The 15,289-nt window shown below is 34.1% G+C and overlaps 1 protein-coding gene across 2 annotated transcripts in view; it reads left to right on the plus strand.

Annotated features, from left to right (window-relative positions):
• Positions 1–1,253: 1,253 nt before the first annotated feature.
• The window catches only part of ptpra (protein tyrosine phosphatase receptor type A), a 60,675-nt gene continuing 46,639 nt past the window's right edge, over positions 1,254–15,289 (plus strand). Inside the window, exon 1 of one of the 2 annotated variants that reach the window (XM_021468747.3) lies at positions 1,254–1,610. The gene's annotated coding sequence lies outside the window, so the exon portion shown is untranslated. The remainder of the gene's footprint in view (positions 1,611–15,289) is intronic. The other variant, NM_131888.2, reaches the window with a different exon arrangement.

Raw genomic sequence — 15,289 nt, forward strand, 5'->3', positions numbered from 1 at the left:
TATGTCTGATAATATTTTTTCTTCTGGAGATTTTCTTATTTGTTTTATTTAGGCTAGAATAAAAGCAGTTTTTAATTTTTTTAAAAAATATTTAAGGACAAAATTATTAGCCTCTTAAGCTATATATTTTTTCATAGTCTACCGAACTAACCGTCCTTATACAAGAACTTGGCTAATTACCCTAACATGCCTAGTTAACCTATAGTTAAGCCTTTAAATGTAACTTTAAGCTAGAAGTTTCTTGAAAATATTTGGTAAAATATTATTTACTGTCATCATGGCAAAGTAGAAAGTTTAGGAAAGTCAGTGAAATCTACTTTAAAATTGTACATAAATATATCCAACCAACCAGTTTCTCAAGACATATATTTGATCTTTCTGAATCTTGAGTTTTTGTGGAATGGATGTTGACACTGTTTTGCATTTGTTTTTTGATTGTATGTATATTAAATATTTCTAATTTGATGTTGAATGTCTATTTAATATACTGAGTGGTCATAGATTAAATATAAAGAAAAGATATGCCATATTTTACATAGATAAAAAAAGATATGAGGCTTATGTTAAACCTTATATTAGTACACTCTCAGAAATAAGGGTACAAAAGCTGTCTCTGGGGTGGTACCATCTCAAAAGCTACAAATTTGTACCTAAAGGGTCCATATTAGCACCTGAAGGGTACATATTAGTTAAAATGTTTAGGAACAAATATATGCTTTTGAGGTACCAATATGTACCCCTAAGTCACAGCGACAGTGACAGCTCTTGTACCTTTATTTCTGAGAGTGTAGGCAAGTTTCATATAGGTTACACAAGTGTAAATGATCTTCAGTTTCAAGGCTGATTTAAAAATATTTTAGAACTCTTAAAGGACTTTCAATTCGTGAAGCAACCAGAACTGTAAATATAGCCTACTCCAAAAACTAAACTCCTTTATGGTAATTGTTATGTATAGTGTACGCTCTTTTAGTCTTTGTTTGTTTGTTTGTTTCTTTTTTAAATTTTAAGTAGGCTATTTTATGCTAAAATGTGAATATATTATTGTAATATTTATTATGCATTTGATTGGAAATGCTAAGCAAGTAAAAGAATAATAAAAAAGACCCTTCATTAGCACAACTGACCGCGGGTCGGCGCTCTGCTCCTCAGCGCCTTTACATTCCCCTCTTCTGGAAGCGCGTCGTCCGCCAGATGTCGCGGCATCTCTGCGTGGGAAGAGGAGAGAGGAGGGGCCTGGGAATCCGCTGCTTCCCATTCCAGGCGCAGGGGCACAACATGGCGGATTAGGAGGCGACCGAAGCGCCCGGATACAACGAACAAATACTGGGATACCGTTTCCCCTTTCCGTGGAGACGCCAGGAATACAGGCTTTTCGGACGGCTAACGCGCTCCTTCGAGACTCCCCGAGACATGCGTTTTGGATAACAGTGTGCGTTGCTGTGCCTCACTCCAAATTGGCTGTCTGTCCGAGATCATTCCTATCACCCAGGCCCCCCACCCCGAACACACTCTCGGTTCCTGGGGTGTGGAGACAGGGGCCGGGGAAGTGGAAAACAAGCGCACTTTTATCTGGAACATCAGGCTCCGTGCTGCAGGACAGGGCTGTCAGGGTGAGTAACATCGCTGCTTCTCTCAACATATTAACAGCGCAAACTTCTCTTTAGTCTGATGTCTGTCCCTTGTGTCACCCTGCTTTTTGTCACGTTAGTGAGTCGACTAAAGAAAACAACGCGCTTTGTGGCACATCCGAAATCCCACCGCGGATTTATGTAACGTGAACGCGCCGCGTAGGGATGTTCACGCAATAATGTTGGAAGCAACGCTTAACATTTGCCGAAGTAGCTGGGAGGCAAGGAGGGAAAATGAGGGGGTGGGGGGCGAGGGGTTCTGCCGAGAACAGGGAGGGGGAAGAGGAAGGAGAGACACGCAGAGCTTTTGGTGGAAGTCGGGCTGATTGTGCGCCAGAACGCAGGCGTGATTTCTGACTGGATACAATGAAAACATTATGAGGGGGTTCACTTGATGCGTCGTGTCAGTGTTAGTGGTCCTATTCTGGACGCGTTGCGAAAATATTAGCTTTGATATGTGGTGGAGATGTTACTTTTAACGACCCCTGACTAACTTGAAAGTTCTGGAAAAGATATAGCCTGCTGTGTCATTATACATAGTTTTAAATTGGATATAGTAAGCTATTCACAAGCTATTCACATACTGAAACTATTAATTCTATCACCATGCCGTGTGTAACATTATGAAAGATTCCTCACTTGATGGATTGTGTCCAGGCCTAGTGATAAGTGGTCAGGTTGTTGCAATTAACGGTCCTAGACTGGGTCAATTTTAACAGTCTGCATATTTACTGACTTGTTTCATTGTATCAACTTTAATGGTTCTGGAATAGATGGCTTTAGACTGGATACATGTTCCATATAGGCATGGGCCGGTTTCACGGCATTGTGACTACTGCTTTAAAAAATATTCTTTGTAATTGTCTGGGTAATAAAAAAAAATAAATTCGCATTTGAAGACAATATATTTTATTTTGAGAAATATATAATATGTTTTTGAGCAGTAAACATGTCAGTCTAAATAATTCAAATAAATCATTGACTTCTGCTGTCTTCATTTGTTTCCAAAACACAGATTTCTTTACATTTTAAAACGGCGTCTTTGCATATCTTTTCTGCTGGAGATACTGTTTTCCTAAAAAACTAAAACTAAATAAAAAACTTACACATACCTTTGGAACGGTAGCCTATTAAAGACAATGTTGTCGATTTTAAAACCTTGACTTTTCCAAAGCGCGGTATACCTTGAAAATGGAAAACGTCCCATGCCTATACTATCTTTATCATTTCTGTCTGTAAGCAGTGGAACATTGTGAAATATTCTACATTGTTGACAGTCTTGTACTGGATAGCTGATAAGTGGTTTAGTTGTTACTGTTAATGTTTGTTTTGATAAGTTGTAACAGTCTGTATGACTGTTGGCTTGATATGTTGTAGCTAATGATTCTGGAATAGATACCATTTAGTAACAGTGCAAATATTCTAGACTGAACAGTACAAATATATTTGTTGTACCACATGAGTAACTTCTGACTTGATGCTCATTTGATGCATCATGTCAGTTTAGGGATGCACTGATATGTTTATTTTTATTTTATTTTTTTATTTTTTTTTTAGCCGATAAATATTTCAAAATGTTATATTTTCATACAGTAAACAACTGATTTTATTTAAAAAAAATAAACTTCATAAAAGTTTGATCTGATCTTATTAACTGAACAGTTAAAACAAAAAAAACAAACAACAATTTCAAAATCGCAAGGTGATCATATAGACCTATATTTATAATTTTACATGAGTTATCATGCCAATAATAAAATATTTTGGTTTATTCGCATAGCAAATTAACATGCAACTTGACTGTTGCATATAAATAATAGATTAAATATATTAAATATGTTTATGTTAAATGAGCAATTCCATGCAAATGTCAACCTTGCCATGAAAAAAAGTAAAGTTTTCACCAGAATACCAAAACATTTTTAGTGTAAGCAAGTATTTTAAAGTACTTCAGAAATGTCTCTGTGTCAATGTTTTCAAAAAATTATATTTGAATTGCCAAAGTCACACAAATGACAATTTCACATCGGTCACATCCATAACAGAAAGGATGTCACATCCATAAGTAAGCTTTTACCTCATAAATGTAAAAAATATTAAATCAAATCAATCATGTTTGTTCTATAATAAGCCGAGTCTTACCCTTGTGATTAGCATTTTTTATTTTTTTTTGGGTTGTGCAGTTTATTTTCCTCATTTAAAGTACAAAACATGTTTGAAGATTGATTTAATGCAAATGTCACATTCATAATGCTGGAATTGCTATAAAATAAAATATATTTTAAGTAAAATGAAAATGAAGTATTGAAACCAGTAAAATGTGTTACAGTAATGTACATGCGTAGAAATATGTAATGTCTAAAAAAGTGTTTTGAGAGGTGTTATGACAGTTCAGAGCCACCATACATCGAAAAACTAAATACAGATAGTATTACTTTAGAAAATGTGGCAAAAATTCGTCCCATTGGGCTTTTTAGATTCTTTGAACACATGTAGGTGCTGCTTCAGACAACGCGTCTATTTTCATTCTTGCTGTTAATTGCAGGAAAAATGATCGGCGAGGTTTATAATAAACTGCTTTAAGTTTGAAGCTTTAACTGCTGGTGGTGCGTGGTGCACGTGAAGCGGAGTCAGATTTGTGATGAAAAGGTAAATACCTTTAGAGTGGATATATGGATATTGTGCAATATGATTCATTGTAAGAACGAGAATGAGCGATGCTGGACTTTTTACATGGTAAAAATATTGATAGTTCTAGAATGCATACGTTAACAATATTAGTACTTCTGTACAGCACATTATACCAGGAGCCTATTCATTTTAATGATTTATTTCAGACCAGACACATTATAGAAGTGATCTCTGACTGGTTAAGGTTTTAGAAACTTAAACAATTTATCATTGAAATTCAATGAATAAGATTAAACTATAAGAATGGCTTCGGGCTGGATAGGTTGTAACAATCAATTGGTCCAGATTAAATTTGTTGTAGCTATCTAAATATTTTCTGACTTGATACGTTGTTGCAGTATCAGTAGTTCTTGTGGATGCAATATTAATTATCTCTGATCATTTGAGATGTAGCAATTATCGGGATTGTATACTTTTTATTCCTAGATATGTTGTATCAATGTATATAGTTTATGAATGATTGCTGGCACAAACAATAACCGTATTCAAGGTATACCGCGGTTTGGAAAAGACAAGGTTATAATTTCAGCTATAATGTTCCTAAGGTATGTGTTAGATTTTTTTTTTTTTTTACAATTTTTTTTTTTTTTAGGAAAACAGTATCTCCAGCAGAAAAGATATCCTAAGATGCCTTTTAAAAAATGTAAGGAATTCTGTGTTTTTGAAACTAATATCGATGATTCATTTTCATTATTCGGCTTGACATGTTTACTGCCCCAAAATATTATAATTTATAATAATTATAAGTTTCTCAAAATATAATATATTGTGTTCAATGGGTGAAAAAAAATAGTTTTTTTACCCAGACATTTGAAAAGAATATATTTTAGAGCAGTAATCACAATACCGTGAAACCAGGATATTTTTATCCAAGGTTATCATATTGTCAGAAACATATGCCTATGAATGACTTTACCATTATGTGGAATTTTGGCTATGAAGTCAGTAATTACCAGTCAAAGCTTTAAATTGTATAAATATAGATTGTTAATAGAATATGAATAGAAATGAAAAGAACATGTAATTTTTTCTAATACATTGCCAGTTTTTCCATGGTTGAACTTGAGCTACTGTTTATTTATAAAATATACCAGAAGAATTTACCAGTGTACTTTAACGTGATATTCTTGCATGGGCTTAGTTAAGTTGACAAGTCATATACAAAGTCTTCATTCCCTATAATCTTCTAAGCTGCCTTGACACAATCTACATTGTAAAAGCGCTATAGAAATAAAGATGAATTGAATTGAATTAGATTAAAATGATTGACAGCTTGAATTGTCTTTAACTGAATAGATTGTTGTAATATGAATGATCTATTAGGTTTTCTTTTTAATAAAATAATCAGTCTGGCTATATTGTAGAGTTGTAAATAATTTGTGACATTTAGCATTATGGAGGATTTCTGAATGGACAAAGTGGATAATAAACTAAAAGTTCCTAATATGCTCTCTGACTGAATACATTGTATCAATATTAATCTTACCAGACTGGATGCATTCTGAACGTTGTAACAATGGATGGGAAGACAATGGGAGTCCAGTGCGTTCGCGTCACGCGCTGTGGGCATGCTGAAAGTGAACATATTGATCAGCGCTTTGTCGCTACATGTTTTTAAAAGGTCTGCTATGTGTGTGTGGGGAGAGAGAGGAGGGGGTTCACGAGGGAGTTGGTAGATGTGGAGCATTTGAGCACACAAACACAGGAATTATGTAGCTCAGACATTCCCTTTAGTGCGCTATCCATTGTCTGCACTAAGGTGAAAGTCGGCATGCTAATTTGCCCAATTTCTTTTTAACAAACGTGATTTCTCTTCAGGTTTTTACTCCACTTGCAGTGGAAGCATGCCTATAGAGAACACTGAATTGAAAGTCTAGTCACTAAACACTAGCGTTAATCTCTTTAACTGGGTCCTAAATGAACATGAAGGAGTTGTATATGTTTGTTTCTATGTTTTTAGTTACATTTTGAGGATGTGAGGACCAGGTATGTGCGATAGCTTGTAGTTTGCACTATATTAGTAAAAATTCTCGCCATGATAAAAAATATACTTATAATAATGATAATGCACGGTGGCGCAGTGGGTAGCACAATCGCCTCACAGCGAGAAGGTTGCTGGTTTGAGCCTCGGCTTGGTCTGTTGGGATTTCTGTGTGGAGTTTGCATGTTTTCCTTGAGTTTGCGTGGGTTTCCTCCAGGTGCTCTGTTTTTTTCCACAAGTCCAAAAACAACATGTGGTATAGGCAATTTAGGTTATCTAAATTGTCCGTAACGTATAAGTGTGTATGGATGTTTCCCAGTGATGGGTTGCCGCTGGAAGGGCATCCGCTGCTTAAAACACAGTTCATTCTGTTGTGGCGACCCCAGATTAATAAAGGGACTCATCCAAAATTAAATTGAATACAAAATAATAATAAAAAAACTTTAATTTGTTTCATAAAATTATTATAAATGTGATATTTTTGTGTGTGTGAGCCTGTTTGCCAAAAGATCCACTAATTTTGGTCTAAATTTACTTTATAAAACCAGTTGAGTGTTTGAAATAACTAATTTTTGGGACCAGGGATGCTTCACAAAGCAAGTAGTCATGCTAATTTATTACATACAGTTTATATGATATATTATATATTCAATATATGACAATTGCTATAGGTCAGTTGCATTATAAATATACCTTATACTTAAAATTAAAAATACTTCGGATGGTTTGAGGAACACAAATAATCTACACTCACTGGCCACTTTATTAGGTACACCTTACTACTATCGGGTTGGACTCCCGTTTGCCTTCAGAGCTGCCTTAATTCTTAGTGACACAGATTCAACAAGGTACTGGAAATATTCCTCTGAGATTTTGGTCCATGTTGGCATGATAGCATCACGCAGTTGCTGCAGATTTGCCGGCCGCACATTCATGATGCGAATCTCCTGTTCCAACACATCCTTAAGGTGCTCTATTGGATTGTAATCTGGGGACTGTGGAGGCCATTTGAGTACAGTGAACTCATTGTCATGTTCAAGAAACCAGTCTAGGTTGATTCATGCTTTATGACGTGGTCCGTTATCCTGCTAGAAGTAGCCATCAGAAGATATGGACACTGTGGTCATAAAGGGATGGACATGGCCAGCAACAATACACAGGCTGTGGCATTGACATCATGCTCACTTGGTACAAATGGGCCCAAAGTGTGCCAAGAAAATATGTCCCTCACTAATACACCACCACCAGTAGCCTGAATCATTGATACTTGGCAGAATGGCTTCATGTTAATTTGCGTGACTTAGCATTAACAAGCAGTTGGACATATATTGCGAAAGAGAGTTTGTTTTTTGTCTTCATGTTTGATCCATTTTTTAATCCTTTTTTCTGTTCTGCAGTGGTAACTGACGTCTTTTCTTCAGTGTTGTGTATGTGAAGATTCACTCCACACTCATTCACTCATTCAGAGGGTATTTCTAACCTGCTTCAGCACATCTGCTTTTGCATTTTATATCATTCTCAAAAGATTGATTAGCTGCCTCAGTGTGTTTAAATATGGTTGAGCTCTGCAGAATAGTGGGCATCCAGGAGCTGGGTTGAAGACGTATGATTACTTGTGATTACTTTTCTTTAAAGATACAGAAATGTTTTGATTATTGGTACTTATGAATTATTGTCATTAATGATATTATATCACATCAAAAATTGAAACGTCTATAAAAGTATGTAAAGCAATATAAAGTCCATAACGCTCATCTCTAGTGAGGACGATTGAATTGATTTAGGTGTCTCATGTCAACATTCAATCATGCTGATACTAATTGTTGTATTTTGGAGAGCGTATTTGACCTTCCATGTTTAATAATAAACTTTTGAAGGAAAAATCTCAGCACATCATTATTGAGATGTTTTTGCAATCACATTAAATTACAAAGCAAATCAATTCATACACTGTAAAAACCAACAAGCAGAGATGGCAAAAGCACATGCATCATTTACTCTAGTACAACTGTGGTAAAAGTTGAAGTACTGTCTACATTTTTCTGCTCAAGTAAAAGTAAAGAAGTATGACCTAAAACGTGTACTTAAGAAGCATTCATTACCTGTTTTAATTTCACGTTGATAACTAGACCTCTCATCGTTTGGATACATTTATACAGAAGAACTTATATTACATTATGTTGTAAAAACGTTGTCCATTCTTAGCAGGAATGTAACCAAGCAAGATCACGCTACAGTATTGCTCAACAACATTGCTCAAAAACTTGCCCGTGTATCATCACGTTTTTCTCAAACTCTAAAGAAAACAAAACTCTTAGTACAGTAACACCGTATTTATACTTCATTTACTTCCCGTCTCTACCAACACATTTAAGACGTTACTTAAAATGAGTAAACATGTTACCTTAAAAGCATTAAGTTGACTTTACTTAACTTGAAACCCATTGTAATGTAGAGCTGTTAAGTTGACATTTTGCATTACTACTTTACAGTAGTAATAAACAGAAAATAAAACTGTTTTAAATAGACTGTTTTAAAAATGTCAGGGTGTAAGGTGTGTTTGACTTTTTAAGATTTTTAAATGATTTTCCATCACATCAGAAATCTGCACTGTGAAAAAATATTGCTGCCTGCCTGCAATTTCTGAATAAATGAACTTTTCTAGTCATCTCAACTTGCATCAATTAAAAATATGAAGTTAAACTTTGTATGACTTCAAAAATGTAGTTGAAACCTGGTTAACTTATCCAAATAAGTTAAAGCAACATACAAATATTTGTTGGATTGACTTTTTGTCATTACATTAATCACAGTATGTTAATGTAAACAATTCTGTGCTCCTACTGATCAGGGTTAGCAAACATTAAAAGTTTTTTATCACGCGATCATAGTCTTGAAAGGCATTTCACAATTATCATGACCATCATTTTTGCAGATTTTTTGATTTTAGCAGATTGTGCAACATCTCTGTCTCTTGAGGTGTAAGTATGGTTAACACTGTAGTTCTTACAAGGGTGTCAAAATTAACCAGTTATTAAGTAGTGACATTATTTATCTCATATGCGCTATGTCGCCATAGCCTACTATGGCGAGGGAGGCAAGCGGGAATATTTACAATGCTCCAACTGCTTAAAAATGCAGAAACTGCACAATTTCACTGCGTGTGTGTTTGCTGGACAGTCTTTCACTGACACTTACAGCAGAAGCCCCTGTTTCACTGCGATTGAGAGAATAAAAAAAATCCATTTCTCTCTCTCTCTCTCTCTCTCTCTCTCTCTCTCTCTCTCTTTCTCTTTCTCTTTCTTTCTCTCTCTCTCTCTCTCTCTTTCTCTTTCTTTCTCTCTCTCTCTCTCTCTCTCTCTCTTTCTCTTTCTTTCTCTCTCTCTCTCTCTCTCTCTCTCTCTCTCACTGTGGCCCATTTGACCTGCTGGCATGACTTTTCCTCTCCTCTCGGCTGTTACAGTGATACTTCTGGATACAAGCACGACCGCATGTCTGCAGAGTTTTCTCCAAAATGTCTATCTGTCACTCATCTGTAAAGAGCGCAGCGCGCAAGAGCCAATCGCAGCCCTTTCTGTTGTGCTTGTGACCAATCAAAGTGGTGTAAAAGAACTTGGTAGAAAAGAATCAGAAAGCGAGCGGTATATCTATGTTTGTTTAAATTATTTGCTGTAAATGCTCATGTTGTTTAAAGGTACAGTTTATATATCTGATTGTTTGTGTTAAAGGACAAAATTGTATTACAAACAGTATTTAAATGAGCAATTCCATGCAAATGTCAACCTTGCCATGAAAAATAATTACGTTTTCACCAAAATAGAGTAACCATTTCTACTTTTTTTGTGTCAGCAATTATTTTACAGCACTTAAAAATACTCATAAATTTATCTGTCAGTGTTTCAAACTATTATATTTAATTTGCCAAAATCACACAAGTGGCAATTTCACAGCTGTCACATCTATAACGGAAAAGTGTCACATCCATAAAGACACTTTTTCCACATAACTGCAAAAATGTCAAATAAAATAAAATCAATCGTTTTAATTATATAGTGAGGCGACTTATATCTGTTTGATTAGGATTGTTTCTTTTGGGTTGTGCAGTTTAACTGACAGAATTTCTACAAGTCTGTTGTAGACAGTAAACTCGCAAACTTTTTTTTGTCACATCCATAGTGCATGTATATCTTTCTCTTTTAAAATATAAAAAGTGTTTACAGATTGATATTTTTCTGATCCCATAACTCTAGTTGTTTTGAAAAATATAAACAGATCTTTCAATGTAACGTTTACGTATACTTTCTATATGACTATGTTTTGAGTTTTCACTGCAAATGTCTCATCCAAAACGCTGGAATTGCTCAAATATATTTGTACATTTTAATACTAAAATTGCTGTGCTGTGAAGAAAATATAAAACTGTGTATGGAAAGCACAGTCGATGCACCGAGATATCGAATTGAACCGAATCGATGGCATGATAATCGTAACCGAACTAAACCGTGAGACCATTGTAGGTTCACAGCTTTATTACTATAAATTACATTAGTATATTTTCATGAGGCTGTATGACAACTGAAAATAGATCTGGTACCAGATATTTCAGCCTTTATTTAACATTCATTATTATTTATTTAGGATATGAGTTTTCACATTCTGATTCCAATAGCTAATTATTAAATTGCTAAAATGACTATAAATAAATGATAAATTCTAAAGAATAAAATATTATGTGTTCTTTGGAAGAGTGTACTTGCATTGGGATGATATTATATTGTCATTTTGGCGATATATAATGGGTGGCAAAAAATGGCCTTAAAATGACAAATGTTGTTTATCTCAATATATTTTGGTGCAATATATTGTATAACAAATAGTGGCAGGCCTAGTTATTGATGCACTCTCAGATTGAACCTATTTCATTGCAGGCCTTTAAACTGGGTCATATAAGAATATTTACCAACAAAATAGTTTCTCTAATTTTATTGTCGACTAATTGTTTAAATTTTAGTAGTGACTCTTTATTCAATATCAGTATTTAAAGTCATCAATTATAAAATGACTTGAATTTGAGCTTTAATGGAGCTCTGTGGAGGACAAAAGTGTCATTCAGCTCGGTTTAGATTTAATTGCATTCAATCAGTTTCAATGCTGTAGAGTTCAATTCTGAAACTAGAGACAATCACACCATTATGCGGCTCAGATCAAGACTCATTCAATAGTGTCAGTAAAGTCAGATCAATAGTGTTCTGTTAATGTTAATTGTCTTTTTAATCCCCAACTGAGCAAACCAATAGAGATGGTTACAACAAATGTAAAACTCTATTATAATTATATGTCCGCTCTGGATTTTAATGGACATGCACATGTGAAAAAGCTCATCTGCAGCATTCTTGACCAGCTCTTTTAGAATTGGGAGAACAGATATTTGTACATTTTGTTCTCTGCTCTCCTAACAATTCAGCTGGTGTTATCGAACATTTGATGTCATAGGTCTAGTCTCACCCTGCTTGGGTTTCTTTATCGACTCGTCCTGTGTGGACCTGTTATTACTTCTTCCTGCAAGCCATTTGGTTATGAAATAGACCTGCACTTTGAGGGACTTGCTAAGATGTAGTTCTTCTCAGAGAGGTTAACTTGAGATTTCTCACTGGATTTTCTGCAACTGTGTGGATTTTGTAATTATTATAGGCATTAGATAATAATTTGCATGCATTGTGAAAATGTGCTATTTATTTAAAAAAATAGTGGTAACACTATTGCTCGTATTATTTTTAAGTAGTTTGAAAACTTGTTTTTTTTGTAGCAAAAACCACTTGAATAAATCATGTGAAAATTACTACATTTTTTGAGTGTTAAATAAGGATTTTAAAATTATTAGTGGAATGTGCTTTTATAATTTAAGCAATCCACCACAATTTACTCATATTAATTTTTTTATAGCAAAAATCACTTAAAAGAATCATGTGAAAATTACTAGGTTTTTTGAGTGATAGATGATCATTTTAATATTATTAGTTGAATGTGCTTTTATAATTTAAGTAAATTACCCACCTTTTAATCATATTTATAAATAAAAATTACTCATTGTAATATATATGTAATATATCATTTATAATGAAATACATACACAATACATTTTTGCCAAATATCATTTTATTTCATGTTCCACAGATAACAAAATGGTATAATTTGTTAAACAAATCTACTTAAAATTTACAGCAATGTTAAGCTCTGAAAAAAAATCCTTTGTCTATATCATGGAAAACAAATGTTCTGTCAACTTGCTTTTGCAGGAATAGTCACATTTTAGACAAACTCTGACAGAATTGCACAACAAATAAAACCATTATGAAAGCTGTATCTCAAAATATTAGCAACACAATCAATCAGTCAACGCAGTGAAAATTACCCAAAGGTTTGTAACAGTGAGTTTGTGTCAGGAAATTAGAAGTTTGTTTTTGAGTGATTTTAATTTAGGGAATACTTGTATAAATCCAGTTTAGCAATTCTAGATTTTCCAAGCCAGCCATGACTCCTGCATTGTCTTGGAGGATGAGGAAGTCCTCATGGTTGGTCATCTCTCTGGCAGACAGCAATTCTCTGTGCATTCCCACACTGTAAAATAAACAAATGCAAATATGTAGAATGCAGTTTACTGAAAACTATAAGTATCTAAAACAGTTTAAAGACACTTACATTGCACTCCTGGATGAACTCTTCCTCTTGTTCACAAATACACCAGCAACAGAGGACGACATCTCTCATCTCTCTGATTTAATGTGAGGTCTGATGCGACAAAAGCGTAGAAATTAGTAATATTGCCTTATAATAATAATACACAAATATCATGGTAAAAAATACCTGCTTTATGGCACCCATACACTGCTCCTCTTTTGTAGGGAAATACTGTAAAAAATGTCTACATTAATCTGAAAAAAATAAGCAAACAAATATTAGTATTTATATACAATATTATATAAAAACACAGTTAGTTACATTTACATCATCACTGCTGTAAAAGGAACCTTATAAAATGGAAAAAACACTAGCTGTGCATAAACCCCATTAAATAGCTATAGCTAACATACTAGCTTAGGCTAACCAACAAGTTCACTGTTGTTTGTCCACCCCGCTTAAATGTTGCCTGATCAAACTAAGCTCCCGAACAAGCTTGAACAGCATATGTCTTTCCTGAAAGAGCTTATTTAAGACAATAAAAAAGATAAACTGTTAAGGCTTACCTCTTAGCGTGCTCACTGTTGATCTGCTCCTTCAAAATGTCATCTGGTCACTGCTGTTGTTGAGATTCAAATGCAAACTCCTTAATCAAATCCTACTAATTGAGTCAATTTTCCTAAAATAAACGTGAAGCCATCTTTCCTAAATTGTATTAGCTTAATTGTTTTCTCAAATTAAGCCTATTAATTGCAATGGTTTTCTTAAAAAAATAAGTTACATTTTTCTCTTGATTTTATTAGCAAAATTTTCTCAATATTTTATAATACATCCAAAATATCAATTTTTATAAGAAAATATGACCATTATTTTTAATGACCACATCAATTTTTTTGATGAAAATTACAAGCCGCAAGATTAATTTTTTTTACAGTGCAGTTGTAACAAATTGCATTTATGAAATCATCAAGTGCTTTTTAAAAAATTTATTTATTAAAGCCTAACAATTTGTATATGAGGTCTACAGAGTTTTTTTGTGATTGCATGAACATGCCAGTTTGTGGTATGTAATCATTTGTCTTCCAATCATAATGTGTCTATATAACATGCACCGTCAAGTAGCAAGGAAAAAGCATAGTAGACATGAATGCACGTGCATTATTAGCTGAATATGCTGATGCAAAGATTTATATCCTGCAATAACCCACTTACAGAGTTTCTATAAGAAGCATAATTTAATCAAAATAAATGCATTCACGGAGGTTAATAGTACTTTGAAAAATCAGATAATTAAATATATAGCGATATTTGAGGGTGCATATTGCGGCAAAGCATTTAGGTTTCGAAACAAATGGTTTGAGTACTGTAAACTTTTATATATTGAGTCATATACAGTAGTGCTGGGCAGTAAAACCAAAAGTTCATTTGACTGTATCATAAAGTTTATTACATGGTAATAATATCTTTCAGGATATAGTTTTTTTATTATATAAATGTAGTTTTTCAGAAAATGTAAAAACTCTATAAATAATTAATTAATAAGCTTGTCTATCTAAGAAAGAAATTATCAATCTGGGGTGTCCACAGCGAAATGTACCGCCAACTTATCCAGTATATGTTTTTTTTTTTTTTTTTTTTTTTTTTTTTAAATGCAGCGAATCATCAACCCATCACCGGGAAACATGCAACCTCCATACAGGAATGCCAACTTACCCAGTCGAGACTCGAATTCTATTACCTGAACAAACAGATTTAAGGATAAAGCAAAAATTAAAACGTGTAAAGCAGAAAAGTGTGGTATTTAAAGACAAATGCATAAAAATAAAACCTTTATTTCAGTCAGGTATATCAACTACAAAACTGGTTATGCTTTCTAACAGTCAAAAATGTGTTTTTGACTTGTTAAACTTCTGCTCGTTTCTGAAATGTAGTCATTTTTCATCCACAGATTGACTTTTGAAGCGAGACTTCTGAAGTCTTGTCCTCAGAAGAAGCAGTTTAGCCAATTACAGATGTCAGAGAGGATAAGCTATTGGATCAGTGTAGAGGGTGGCGTCTTGGGCGTTGTTTTCCTTCTTACTTTCAGTAAAGAGGAGGTCCCAGGCAGAATGTTTGGCAGTTCATATTTATAAATGAAGCAAATGACAAGCTGCATCTGGAATAGCATAATTCTTCTGAACTTTATATGACAGAGAAAGTGTGCAAAATTACCTGGACAAAAATACTTGTTTGGGAAGATTCTGAAGTGTGTACAAAATGGGCACTGTATTGTACTGTGTGGCCAAAGGAGAGGACTTGTGAATGGCAGCAA

This window comes from Danio rerio, chromosome 21 (assembly GCF_049306965.1).
Source record: "Danio rerio strain Tuebingen ecotype United States chromosome 21, GRCz12tu, whole genome shotgun sequence".
Taxonomy (NCBI): Eukaryota; Metazoa; Chordata; class Actinopteri; order Cypriniformes; family Danionidae; genus Danio; species Danio rerio.